The sequence below is a fragment of the Antechinus flavipes genome, chromosome 1 (genome assembly GCF_016432865.1).
Source record: "Antechinus flavipes isolate AdamAnt ecotype Samford, QLD, Australia chromosome 1, AdamAnt_v2, whole genome shotgun sequence".
NCBI classification, from domain to species: Eukaryota; Metazoa; Chordata; class Mammalia; order Dasyuromorphia; family Dasyuridae; genus Antechinus; species Antechinus flavipes.
The window spans coordinates 154287308-154301612 of NC_067398.1; the positions used below are offsets into that span (position 1 = coordinate 154287308).

General features: G+C 35.2%; 1 long non-coding RNA gene across 1 annotated transcript in view; it reads right to left on the reverse strand.

Moving 5' to 3' along the window:
* LOC127558311 (uncharacterized) overlaps positions 1–13346 on the reverse strand; it is a 142210-nt gene extending 128864 nt beyond the window's left edge. The window contains exon 1 of the long non-coding RNA XR_007952759.1: positions 13090–13346. This is a non-coding gene — a long non-coding RNA (uncharacterized LOC127558311). The remainder of the gene's footprint in view (positions 1–13089) is intronic.
* Between the last annotated feature and the right edge of the window lie 959 nt (positions 13347–14305).

The following is a 14305-nucleotide window of genomic DNA, read 5'->3' on the forward strand; positions in this document are numbered from 1 at the left end:
ACAAAGATTTGGACACAACTCAGCAAATACATTCCATTGTCCATTGCCTACCCTTTATCGTGTTTGATTTCATCCTATGGAAGAGAGGGAAATAAATCAGTCAAAGATATCCTGATCAACTGATCTCTCTATTCCATATATTTATTCCATATATGCTTCTATGTATACATGTTGTCTCTTTCAATAGAATATAAGTTCCTTGAGGGGAAAGACTGTTTCATTTTTGTCTTCATATTCCTAAAACCTAGCAGATTGCCTAGTATAGAGGAGATATTTTATAAATACTTGTTGATTGAATGATATATTAAGAAAGTCCAAAGAAGGAAGAAACTTCCTTGTCTACCATTCCAGCAGTTTATACAATATACTCACATGCTTCTCGTGATATTTAAATAGAAATGTACAGTCATTCTTCGCTGAGACTCAAAACTAAGTGAATCTGTCTGAATTGTTTTATGAGCTGACATTGGGTCCAGGTTCATAAATCTTTCCAGCAAATCTGAACCAAATGTGGAGCTTTAGGCAAGCAAGCTCCAGAAATTGGAAGGATTAGGCTGAATTCCACTTGGAGTTTTAGATTCATTAGTCAAAGTAAAGTTCATGAAGAAGAAACACCTTCCAAGTGTAAATAGAAGCAAAGACAAATAGCCTAAACTATTTCACCCAAGCTCTTATGTTTTGATTATTGAATTTTTCCACAGCTTAAAAAAATTCTTTTGAAAGAGTAAAGAAAATGAAAGAAACTATGGTCATAATGGATTTTCTTGTTTTTATTTTACTTTGATCAGGCTTGCATTCTGTTTTTAGGTTTAAGTAAGCCTAAAATAGAGGTAGGATTAGAGATTAGATCTATGAATACCTTAATATAGGGAATTCTAAGATGAGAAAACTTCTTTTATCTGTACAAGCTATTTTATTTCCTTCCTGATCCTATTCCTAGCTCCCCAATTTAAACCATGTTGTCTCATTCTGGAATTACCACCAGCTTCTAGAGCATCCTTGATCAGGCACATCCAACTCCCATTGCAGCCTTGTTCAAATGGAACATTTTTCTGTAAGCACACTCTCGTTGGTCAATCCTTCTCAAAGAGCTCAGATGGGTCTGCTTTCTCTCTTCTCTGGGCCTCGTTCCTGATTTTTGACTTTTGTCCTTTTAAAAAAATAAATAACTTCATCTCTCTAGCCCACCCCACTTTTTCACTTCTCTTTTATATGTTATTTTCTTGCACTAGAATAGAAGCTCCCTGAGAGAAATAGCTATCTCTTTTTCCTTGTGCTTGTATATCAGTATTTAGCACAGTATCTAGCATGGTTATAGTATGTTCCTAATAAATACTTGTTACTTCCCTTCCTACTTTTCTTCTCTGCAACTTGCCTCTTAAAGAAGGCATCCACTAATCTGAAATATATGAATGTTTTTAAAAATATTTTTATAATTGATTTCAGCATAATTGATTTCTTTTGCAGAGATGGGCATCAGTAATTATAAAATAATGCAGATATTTTGTTGGTTTATTGATATTGTTGAAAAAAATTATTTGCTCTCTTCTTATTATAAGATGGCTTTCTGGATAGAGGAAGAGATAGAAAATACATTTGGAAGTCAAGGTAATATAAGAACAATTTTTTTTCAGAAAAAAATTTAAAATCTAGGTAAAATTTGTTGGTTAATGAAACATAAGTAACTCTCTAGTAACAAGCAATGAATATTGAATCAAGAATCATTTACAGGTAAATAGGTGAGGAATCAATTCAGATTTTAGTATTGCTTTTGTTTTTTATAGGAGAATAACTTTAGATTCTAATTTTCTCCTTCAGGAGTGTCAAGGTCTATATAAATTCTTTTTTTTAAGTTTCTCTTAGCCCCAGCTTTAGTATTTAGGGTTCAAGTACTTGAGATGCTTTTATGCTTTTAATATTTGTTGACTGATTCTATTTCCTCTCTCTGCTGAGCCTAGATCCACCCCCTGCCTCCTATTTTTAATGACCCCAATGGATAGAGCACTGGACTTGGAATCAGGAAAACTCATCTTCATGAATACAAATCTGGCCTCAGATATTACTAACTGGGCAAGTCATTTAACCCTATTTGCCTCAGTTTGCTCCCTGAAAAATGAGCTGGAGAATGAAATAGCAAACCATTCCAGTATCTTTGCCAAGAAAATTCCAAATGGAGTCAAAGGAAGTCAGACATGACATAAAACAACTCAGCAATGGTTTCCGGTGTTCTACGTTCAATCTTGCTATCTGAAGACTCAGACCAGCCCCAGAGGGGGGAAATATTGAAGTAAGGTTGTCTTTGATATCCCTCTATTTCCTTCCTGTGCCCCTTTCTCCTTCCATTGTCCATCTTTCCTTTCTCCCACAGACATCCAGTGTAGTTCTCTGGAGACTCAGTCTTTGCTCCCCCAGATCCACCCTTCTGAAAAGTAGATCAAGATCTAGACTTTGACCTCCTTGTACCTATATTACTACATCCCCTCTCCCCATAAAACTTTAAATGTTACCATCTATGATTCTGAAATTCATAAAAATAACTCAATGTGTTTGAATCTTTCATTCTCTCTTCTCAGAGCCCCTGACCAAATTGCTAACCTGAATTATATAAATTAATGTATAATTGGCTGATAACTTTAAGGTATTATTAAGTATTTGCATTTGAATAGTCTTGTTGATTGACTCAAAGTCAGTGGGAGATTTTTTTTGCCAGGATGCAGAGTAATTTTTCCCAAAAGCCAAAGAGAGCAGTTACTCTGGATGCCCTTTATAATGGTGGATCCAAAATGCAGAACCCATTCTCTTTTTTAAAAATCCCAAAGCAACCAAAAAACCTTGAAATTTCTGTCAAGCTCTATAGGTAAATGATATATCCAAACAAACAAATCTGTTAGGGTTGGCCAGTAGGATTCAGGCAAATTTTCCTCACTGAAAAACAGATTTGGAGACCTATCTGACACATTTGATTACCAATCTCCTCTGGCCAATAAACCTACTTTTATTTTAAAAATACTCTGGCCTATCTTGCCTAAGCTGGAAGTCAAGTCAAATCCAATTGCTGATAGATAAAGAGGTTTTGAACTGCTCTGTTTCCAACCTGGGATAAAGGAAGGTGAAGAGTTTCCTTTCCATAAGGAATTTATTGGCCTTCTCCTCCTGGAGGCTCGCCATATAGGTGTTGGATTTAGTGTGGATACTTGATCTGCTTTAGCACTACCGCAGCTCACCTGAGCTCAAGCAATCCAACTAGCTCTATCAGCAGGGTTTACAGGTGAGTACTGCCACACCCAGCTAAAAACTAGAAAAAAACATACACACTTATCCCTTCCACATTACAAGGGTTAGGGATGCTTCACACACACACACACACACACACACACACACACACACACACACACACCACTACAACCTGGAAAATCCATATAAAATATTTTGTCCCTCCCTTCATACTAAAGGAGAAATCTGAATTCTTTTTTTCTTTTATGAGGAATTTGGATTAAGTTTTTGATCTTAGGCTCTTTGTCATCTGCTGGCTTCTGGGTATTGTTTATAATTTCTGCAAAACTCTCCCCTCAAAAAATTCCCATTTAATTTTTTATGCCAACCAGTGATCTATCAAAACCACTATGGGGAAAGGGATGTAAAAGGGATAACTGCAATGACTTGTTGTTCAGTGATTTGATAGTGTCTGACTTTTCATGACCCTAGAGACCAAATTGTCCATGGAGTTTTCTTGACATAGATACTGGAGGGGTTTGTCATTTCCTTCTTCAGTAGATTTATGGCAAACAGCAGTTAAATGGGAGGGACAGAATGAGGGAGGGAGGGAAAGAGGGAGAGATCTCTCCAGTTCTTTCAGCTCTAAATTTCTAACATTAAAAACTTGAAACAGACAAAAATATCCCCAAGTCATTTCACAAATCTTATTGCAAATATTTAGGCAAATCCTTGGCAGTCCTAACTATACTAACATCATCAAAAAAGGTACCCACCAAAAAACCTGGAAGCCATTATTTTTAAATAAATCTTGTGAATGTACAAAACAAATTTTTTTCCCTTGCCCTATTTTAGAGCAAGGGGAGGTAGTTATCCCACTTACTACCTCAGAGAATTGTTACAAAGAAAGCTTTCCTGTGCTTTAAATGATGGTTATACATTTGAGTTATGATACAGGAAAAATAAGAGGCAAAATAGTACACAAGGAACTGGCTTCAAATCAAGAAGAACTGGGTCAACTTCTACCTGCCAGTCACTGGCTGAGTGACACTGGGCAAGTCACTTTTTATGAGTATCCTCGGCAAGACTATTAAATCCTAGGATAGCTGCTGGTCTACATTAGTAGAGGGAATTTCCTCACTGGGAGTTTCCTGTACCAATGAAATCAAAGGTCTATTCCAAACTATAAATGGAAAAAAAAAAAAGGAAGACCACAAAATTTTCACAGGTACATATTTTAACAATCCTTAACAGTTATATCAAATAGACATAGCTTGCTATCTACTTAGATATGAAAAAAACAGCCTTACTCAAAAGTTAAACCTCTGGAGGCTCTCACATTTAACCCAGTCTAAATACTGCAGGGCTGAATTAATTTCATTTATTTGTTTATTTATTTGTTCAGTTCAATGAGCATTTATTAAATATCTGCTATGTGTAGGAGAAGGAAATGGCAAACCACTGTAGCATCATTGCCAAGAAAATTCTGTAAACTGAATGGTCTGTAAATCTCATGGACTGAACAACTAAACAACATGCAAAAGGCGCTATGCTAATCCTAAGAGATGCAAAGGTAAAAATGAAATAGAGTCCTTGCTTTCCAAGAGCTTATATTCTACAGGGGGAAAAGAAACAAATAGATGAGCAAATATAAAATAAATTGAGAAACTACCTATCATGTGCAGGATCCTCTCCCCGCCCTCCCTTTACCTGATCATTGGTATAGATGTACCTGAGTTTAGAAACTGCTTCTCCCAAAGAAACAAACTCATTGAAAAGAGCACCATGGGGAAGAAGAACAGCAGCTGTGATTTTCACAGCACCACCAGACAAAATATAGCCAATTAATATAATAGCTTGTAATGGCTGGCTCAGTTTTTTAAAAAATTATTTTCTTTTAAAATTGAAATAGGAAAAAAAACAGAAAAAGAAAATTTTTTTGTGCACAGCAGAACATGGACTTAATTTTTAATGTGTTTCTAAATTTCATCAAAACCCTCTTCTCTTTGTCTTCTCAGGGCTTATTCCTCCTCATCATTGCTCTTGAGAACAAATGCTGGTCTCATCTCACATGGGGTTCCATGAAATGGAGTCATTAATTGAGCTGTATGTCTCTAACTAGTGTAGAAGATTTCAGGGAATGTTAAAAAGAATCTGATAACCTTGACCAAAAAACTTTGCTTTGTGTAAATCCTATTAAGAGATTTTTAAAAGGTGGCTCCTTTGCTACATCTGGCTCTGACATAGCGAGATAATTCTAAGTAACTGTGATTAAAAATGCCTTAAGCAGTGGCATATGGGTTTTGGAGAGACAGGGAGATAAAAATGGGAGAGGGACAAATCCAAATTTCTCCAACATTAAGATTGGTAGCTTGACCTAGTGAACAAAGAGCTAGTTTCCTGAATCAAAGGGATCTGGGCTCAAGAAAGCAAACAGGGACAAGTGTATTGAACCCAGGCTTCTTCTCCTGCCTCTGATTGTGTGACCTTCAAGAAACTACATAATATTTTTGTGCTATAGCTTACCCATCATTAAAAGTGAAAATAATGCTGATCCCTTCCTACACCCAGGAGTTATTATAAGGATAAAAGAAGATTAGGTAAAATCTTATTTGAACTAATCTGATAGGACATCAAAATGACTTCATTAAATTCAAATTATGTTTAAATTAAAATGTATTACAATAGTGAATATAGAGAGCTTTCTCTCTTCCTGTTTTTAAGTAAATCTTCTCATTAACACTCACTAAACTCTAATAACTACCTGTCTGTCCTCCTCTATTTTTTTCTATTGCAGTCTCTCCATTTTGTTATAACTATAATAATAAGCACAATGGAGTCTTGTAGTGTCTTCATCTTTGAATATATTATGTGATTAAAGATATGTTCTCCTTAGCATTATTCCATAGTAGGCTTACTACTTTTTCTATATCTGCCCATTATTGTCATCATTTCCTTTAAATAGGAAAGTTGGCTTATATTCTCTTCCATATCTTTGTTGTTTTCCCTACCCTCAGATCTCTTGTGGACTGATCCTTCAATGCTTTCTCAATTGAGCTGTCCCCAGTATGTATTTCTTCTACTAATATTTGATGTAACCCATTTCTTTCCCCACATTTAGTGCCATTTCTGCCTCCTCTACAAGCACATAATGTTAAGAGTCCATTGGTGACTTCATTATCCTTAATGATTTTTAAAATTTTTAAAGTCTTTAGATATTTTCCATTTTTATTCTCTATAGTTTTCCTTCTGTTTTCATCCATAAAAGACCTTAGAATTACTTTGCTTAATTGAGTTTCTCACCAAGCTTTCTTTAAACTGGTTTTTATCAGGTTTTAAATGGAGCTAGCTGGTTTAGAATAGAGAGAACTGGGCATAGAGTCAAAAAGATCCTGAATTCAAATCTGGCCTCAGACATTTACTGTGTGACCCTGGACAAGTCACTAAAACTCTGTCTACCTCACTTTTCTCAAGTATAAAATGGGGATAATAATAGCATCTACTTCACAGAATTGTTGTGAGGATCAGATGAAATAATATTTGCAAAGTGATTAGCACAGTGCCTGACACATAGTAATTGCTTAATAAATGTTTATTCCCTTCCTGTATTCTTTGCTGCTTCTCTCTCTTTTATGAAATGATACTGCTCATAGTCTTTCAACTTGTTCCCTGGAGGGTTTTTACCAATAAGTTTATATTCTAAACCTATGGGATTTTTTAAGCTACCATACCTCTTCCCTTGGCAGTTAAGTCAAATGTATGTTGACTAAATTATTTTTTAATTACTTTTGTCCTGCTTGTTATGCAATTAATTTACATCCACACTTATATATATAAATTATTGTGGTCATTGTCTATGTCCTTTCTTCTGTACATTTCACATTTTATATCAATAGCTATCTTAAATAGCATTTAAGTATTTCATGCCCTATCCTCTTTTATTTTTATTCTTCTAATTTTTATCTTGCCCTAACTATTGATGTTCTGACTATACACAGATGGCTGGTTCATGGGTGTCCTATATTTGTAACTAGTTATTTTTTGTCTGTTAAAATATAATCAATTTTCTTCTTGGTGCTTATTTGGTGCTTGCTATGTCTGGCACAACTATAATTTTTTTCTCAACAAAGTTTTCATGTAGAGATTCATGATTTCATATGTAATCTTGTTCCTTATATATGGAAATGTTTAGGTTGGGGGAGGAGGGAGGGATACAGGAGAAAATTTATGCAATGTAATAACAAGATACCAATAAGAATTTATATTAAAAAATAAGCCAGAGATTTCTGACAAGTCCCTGAAGAAGAAAGAAAAAGAGAGAGAGAAAAAGAAAGAGAGAGAGAAAGAAAGAGAAAGAGAGAAAGAAAGAGAAAGAAGAAGGAAAGAAGGAATGAAGGAAGGAAAGAAGGAAGGAAAGAAGAAAGAAAAGGAGGAAGGAAGGAAGAAAAGGAGAAAGGGAGGAAGGAAGGGAAGGAGAAAGGGAGGGAGGGAGGAAAGGAGGGAGAGAGAAAGGAAGGAAAAGAAAGAAAAGGGAAAAAAAGGAAGGGAGGAAAGAAGTATTCATTAAAGGCAGTTGGGTGATGCAGTGGATAGAGCACCAGCTCTGGAATCAGAAGGACCTAAATTCAAATCTCAACTCAAATATTTGACACTTACTAGCTGTGTGATCCTGAACATGAGCAAGTTGTTTAACCCCAATTGCCTTGCACAAAAAAAAAAAAAAAAAAGTATTCCTGAAATATAAACTAGAATTTTCTCCATAGAGTATAAATACTGTCCTCTCTCATTCTTTTCTCTGGAGCCATAATTTCCAAAATAGGTCTTACCATTTTCCCTGTTTCCATAAAAGACATTGTTTCATAATACACGTGGATTTCATTGGAGAAGGATCCTATCAAATTCTGCATAGAATTTCTCTGACTTTTCAACAGACATTGGTACATAAGCTACAATTGTTTTTATAATGGTCTTTTTTTTTTTAAATACTTATCATAAAACTGGGATACTAATACATTGTTGGTGGAGTTGTGAAATGATTCAACCATTCTGGAGAACAATTTGGAACTATACCCAAACACTGTAAAACTGTGCATATCCTTAGATCCTACAGTCTTACTAGTGGGTTTATATCCAAGTAGATCCTAAAAGAGGGAAAAGGACCCACTTGTGCAAAATGTTTGTGGCAGCCCTTTTTGTAGTGGCAGGAATTAGAAACTGTATGGATGCCCATCAGTTGGGGAATGGCTGAATAATTTATGGTATATGAATGTTATGGAATATTATTGTTCTATAACAAATGGTGAGCCAAGTCTTGAATTTGTGGTCATTTTTTGCTGTATACTTTCTCGACCAAATTAAGAAATATTTCAACATCAATCACGTGTGAGTATTGGGAAGGAGTGTTTTTGAAAGTGCTTTCATGAACTTATGCTGAGCAAAATAAGCAGAAACAAGAGAACATTGTACATATTTACAACAAGATTAGGTGATGATCAATTATGATGCGCTTGACCAGTAGACTTGGCATGGAAAATGCCATCTGCGTCCAGAGAGAGAACAATGGAGACTACATTGGATCAACACATATTATTTTCACCTTTTTGTGTTTTTTTTCCTTCTCTTGGTTTTTTTCCCTTTTGGCCTGATTTTTCTTGTACAACATGACAAATAAAGAAATATATTTTTGAAAAAGAAAGAAAATACTTATCATAAGCACTGTAATATTTCTTGTTGCCTTTAAGGATAAGATTGAGCCAACTCTTTCAATTTCTTTGTCTCTACAAAGTAAGATCTATGAGCCATCTTTCTATGTAGTTGCAATTTCTTTCTTCCTTAAAAAAGTTTTTAAAAAGAATGATAGGATTCATATGATTCAGTTCCTCAAAGAGTATGTTCTTTTGTTGGTCAATGAACAAAAATCTCAGACCTAAGTGTCTGTAACTAAATTAAAATGTATAGAAAGACTGAAAACTATGTGATTCTTAGTACCCTCTACTCCATTTTCCAACAAGTCACTACAAAATCAGAAACAGTACTAAGGGCCGTGTTGTATTTTTCTTTGTTTTGTATGTTGCCACGACAAAGAGTTCATCACTAAGTGATGGTAAACCTCTCTGTGCTTGAAAAACACACTCAATCAGCTGCCAAGACCTCAAAGCCTTTTTCCCCTCATAGGACCTGCCAGAACTTGTCCTCTGCTTGGGGAACCCGGGTCGTTTCCACACTAAAATGAGGTGTTGAGGAGGAGGCCTCTGTGGAGTCCAAGGTCACACAGCTGATAAATATCTGATACCACCTGTTCTGCCTTTGGCCCTGCTTCCCTCCATCTGTGTCTTGCGGGGATTTTTTTTTAAATAGTACAGCAGCTAGAGAATTATTGTGACCTTTTCACTAGCGGCAACATGTGGCCAGTAGTAATGATGACCTTTAGGAGCAGCATCTAGCTTTTCCAAGTATTAAGCACTACTTTTAATATCAAAAAACCTTTCAAAAACACTCCTTCCCAATACTCACATGCATGATTGAGGTTGAAATATTTGTTAATTTGGTTGAGAAAATATACAGCAAAAAAAACAACCACAAATTCAAGACTTGGCTTACCATTTCTTACAGAACAATAATATTCCATAATATTCATATACCATAATTTATTCAGCTATTCTCCAATTGATGGGCATCCAATCACCTATAATGAATATTATTTTAGTAATCATAACAGCATTTGGGGGATGGTAGAAATAAAAATGTACAAGGCATGTTTTTTTTTTCAACTTTCTATAAAATGGGTATAATAGTACCCCCCTACCCTCCTCACAGAGTTTGTGAGGATCAAATGAGATAATTGATGAACATAACAAAATGCCATCCAAATATAAGGCATTTTTCTGACTTGCCTCCTGATTTTAAATCTGACTGAAACTCTAACATATAAGTACAGCAAGAGCAAAAGACATAAATATTGAACCCAAACAACATTGTTATTGCAAAGAATGACTGCTCTGTGAACAGGGATTTGTGAACAAACACATCTGTTCTACAAAATTTTTCACTTAATAGAATTCTCTGAACTCAAACCAGCAAAGCACTGCTATGATGGACTGTTCCCTGGGCCATAAAAATAGCTTCTCTGAACAAAATTTGATGTTAAAATGGCATTTGTGAAAACACCAATTAACATATAATATATGGGAAAGTGCTTTAGAAATGAAAGAACAATCTAAATGGCTTGTGGCAGCTTAGGAAATGTTCATTAATGCTAATGAATTAAAGTTTTAGCTCCATCTGGTTTCTGGGCCATGGAACTTACTGTGAAAAAAAGACCCTGCAGTTTCTAAAAAATAAAAATAAAAATAAAAATAAATTTAAAAATTTTAAAAGAGTGAACCACAAGTTAAAACTAACTGATTTTTATTCAAATTGAGGAAGATTTTCTTTTCCACAGTATTCTCCTTTAATTTAAATTCCTTTTTTCCATGTTTCAGCTCTTTTTTCCTTTCCAAAACTTTTTGTCCAGCCTTACAATTTATTTATTGTTAATTAACTGATCAACCTGCAAAAATCTTTACAATATTCCTTACCAATACTATTGCAGTGTTACTACACTTGATGACAATGAACTGAAGAAGCCTGAAGATGTACAAGAACACTTTGAGTTATTTATTCTCTCAATAATAAAATCTTTACTTGTTCACAGTCCTACCTCTTCCAGTTCTTAGTTTTTTTGTTTTTTGGGGTTTTTTTTAACTGAGCTTATTGTTTAAAACCACTTTAATCCAAGAGCAATTTTATGTTGTTCTTGATTTATAACTAGGGTAGGGTGGTCAGAGGTTTGTTCTAGGGTGTCAGCTTCCAGTGGGGCTATGGTCTCCCAGAGCACAATCCCTACACCTCAAAACTCAAGGTCTTACAGCATCTTCTGCCCCGAAATTTTCACCACAACCCTTACTATGTTACCATGTAAAAAGAATTTTTGCTCCATGTGAAAGAATTTACAAATATTTACAAATATCTTTTCTTTGGACTGTTAACTAATTCATTGCTATGGGCTCAGTCCCAGAACTGGTAAGCACAGAAATTTTGACCAGTCTTATTTTTTTATTTAGGATACATTACCCCTCTGTAGGCAGCCTGGTGTCTCACCATATTGGTGCCAAACAGTGCAGATATCCAATTGATTTTAACCCTATGATAATTCTGATCTCAAGTAATTTACCAGCCTCAATGTCCTTCAGTAGAAGGCTTGCCCCACCACACCAGGCTCCATGTACTCTACCTAAAAATGCACAATATTTTTCTCCTTCCTCAACAAACTAATACTCTTTGATTTATACTAAAGAAGATCAGTTTTTCTCTTGAATCCCATTTCTTTGTCTATTGTCACTTTTTCCAACTTAACTTTCTTTCATGCTATACTAATACCAATTCATCTTTTGAAATAGTGTATACGTATACTTTTCTCCAGGGAATAAAATGTTAGGCAAGATCAGGATATCATGATGGAAGTTGATTATACATCCTCTCAAAATCCAAATAAAATAAGATAAACTCTTGCTGAAATCCAAAACAAGATGAGAGGTTCATAATCATAAGCTGATAATGGTTTAGTCGATAAAGGTATCATATTTGCTGTTTCCAAATGCATCTATTACAAATCAAAACTCAGTTTAAAAGGGCTTATTCACACTAGTGGTTTGCATAGCAAATAGAGAATGACTATGCTCACTGAATCCAAAATTCTAGTAAAATAAATACCCTGAGACAATCAAAACAAGAATTGAAGCATAAGCAAAATTTCAAGAAATACATGTTCTCAGAATCATGTATGTTCATTCCATATCACCAATGGAATCTCCCTGTGACTCAATCTGTAGCTAGCATGGATTTATTGTTACCTAAGGATGATGAATAACCTAATGAAAAGATGATGTAAGTCACTGACCAAATCCAAATTGTGCTATTATTACAAAGCCATATGTACTCTCATTCATTCATCTCTCATGACATTCTGCCATGGGGAAGGTTTGTAGGGCAGACCTAAGCTCTCCTAGCAACAAAAGCACTAGAGATCATAAATTCATTTCAAAATGTGAAAAAATAAAATCTAGTGAATCCTTACTGCTTTTTTTATGTACTCAAAGAAAGCAAGACAACAAACTCTTCTACACTTTGTAGTATAGTTGTACTATCACTACAAAGAAGCTCAGGGACCTAATTTTTTAAAAGTAAATTTCCCTTTATGAATAAGGAAATTTAATTTAACTTAATTCTCTCACTGTGACCCATAAAAACTAATGCAGATGAAAACAGGATTCAATTCAACAAATATTTTAAAGCCTCTATTATTTGTAGAGCACCCTATCCCCTTTCTGAGTTCTAGGGAAGATACAAAGTTTAAATAAGACATGAGACCTTTTCCATGAAGATTACAGTCTGCTGCACTAAGTAGAACTCAAAGTATGGTTTGGAAAATTCTGGGTATCCCAGAGATCTTTTCAGAAGGTCTGTGAAGTCAAAACTATTTTCATAATAATTAGGTCATTTCAGTTTCTAGTATGGTAAATACTGATAGATTCATTCCACATAAACAAAAGATCTTGCTAGTGGATGGAATCCTCAATGATTTTAAGAGAGTAAAGAAGTCCTGAGTTTGAAAAGTTTGAGAGCTGATGTTCTATTAGGAAGCTAAGATACCCAGAAAGATATAAATGCAACAGAGGGTTGGAAAACAAACAGCTTTCTGAGGTCCAAGGAGAGAAAGTATTATTAGAAATTGCAAAGGGTCTTTCTGATAACAGCCTTATGAAGATAGTAGTGCAAGTAGTAGTATTCCTATTTCACATTGAGTAAACTGAGGCCCTACAACGTTAAATGACTTACCCAAGATCATATTGATGCTGTCTGAGGCAGGATCTGAACGGGTCACTATAAAAAGGTCCCAACTTAAGGGAAAGGGAAAGTGCTGACATGAAGTCATTGTAGGGATATAATAGAGTCACTAAGAGCAGTCACTGTTAGAAGGTTCACGGGGTAACCATGAAGGAGGCTGACAGAGTCCTGAAGAAAGAGAAGTAAACATAACCATGTCACTGGTCCCTATGGAGTTGAGGAAGAAGACCTGAGCCAGCTGAAGCCTCCTTCCCTGCCCTGAGCTTCATAGCACCCGCCCATTGTATATCACTCCCTGCTCATTCAGATGAGTCACTTAAGCTTGGTTCTGCTTGTCACATTCACTTCAAAATTAAGGAGGACAGGCATTATTTGTTTGTCATTGGAAACTATCTTGTTTATTTAAGGTTCATTCTCCCATCTACTTTCAAAAAGAATTGAGCTGAAGACTTGAAAAACAATGCAAGTTCCAAATATTTCAGGATATAAAAAAGCAAAGGGGTCACTTAAGGAAACAACAATGAGTGTTTCAGGACACTTGAACATGTGAGTAAACATTATAAAATTTAAAGGCTTTTACAATTTTTTATTAAAGCTTTTTTATTTTCAAAACATGCATGCATGGAGTACCAGCCCTGAAGTCAGGAGGACCTGAGTTCAAATTTGACCTCAGACACTTAATACTTCCTAGCTGTATGACCCTGGGCAAGTCACTTAATCCCAATTGCCTCAGGAAAAACAAAAAAATATATGCATGAATAATTTTCCAACATTAATCCTTGCAAAACTTTGTGTTCCAAATTTCCCCCCCCCTTCCTCCCACTCCCTCTCCCAGATGTCAAATAGTCTAATGTATATTAAAATATATAGATATATATGTGTTAAATCTAATATATGTATACATATTTATACAATTATCATGCTGCATCAAAAAAAAATAAAAAAAAGAAAGAAAACAAAATGCAAGCAAACAGTAAAAAGAGTGAAAATGCTATCTTGTGATCCACACTCAGTTCCCACAGTCCTTTCTGGGTGTAGATTCCTCTCTTCATCACAAGATCATTGGAACTGGCCTCAATCATCTCATTGTTGAAGAGAGCTGCATTCATCAGAATTGATCATCCTATAATGTTGTTGTTGCCATGTATATGATCTCCTGGTTCTACTCACCTCACTTAGAATCAGTTCATATAAATTTCTGCAGGCT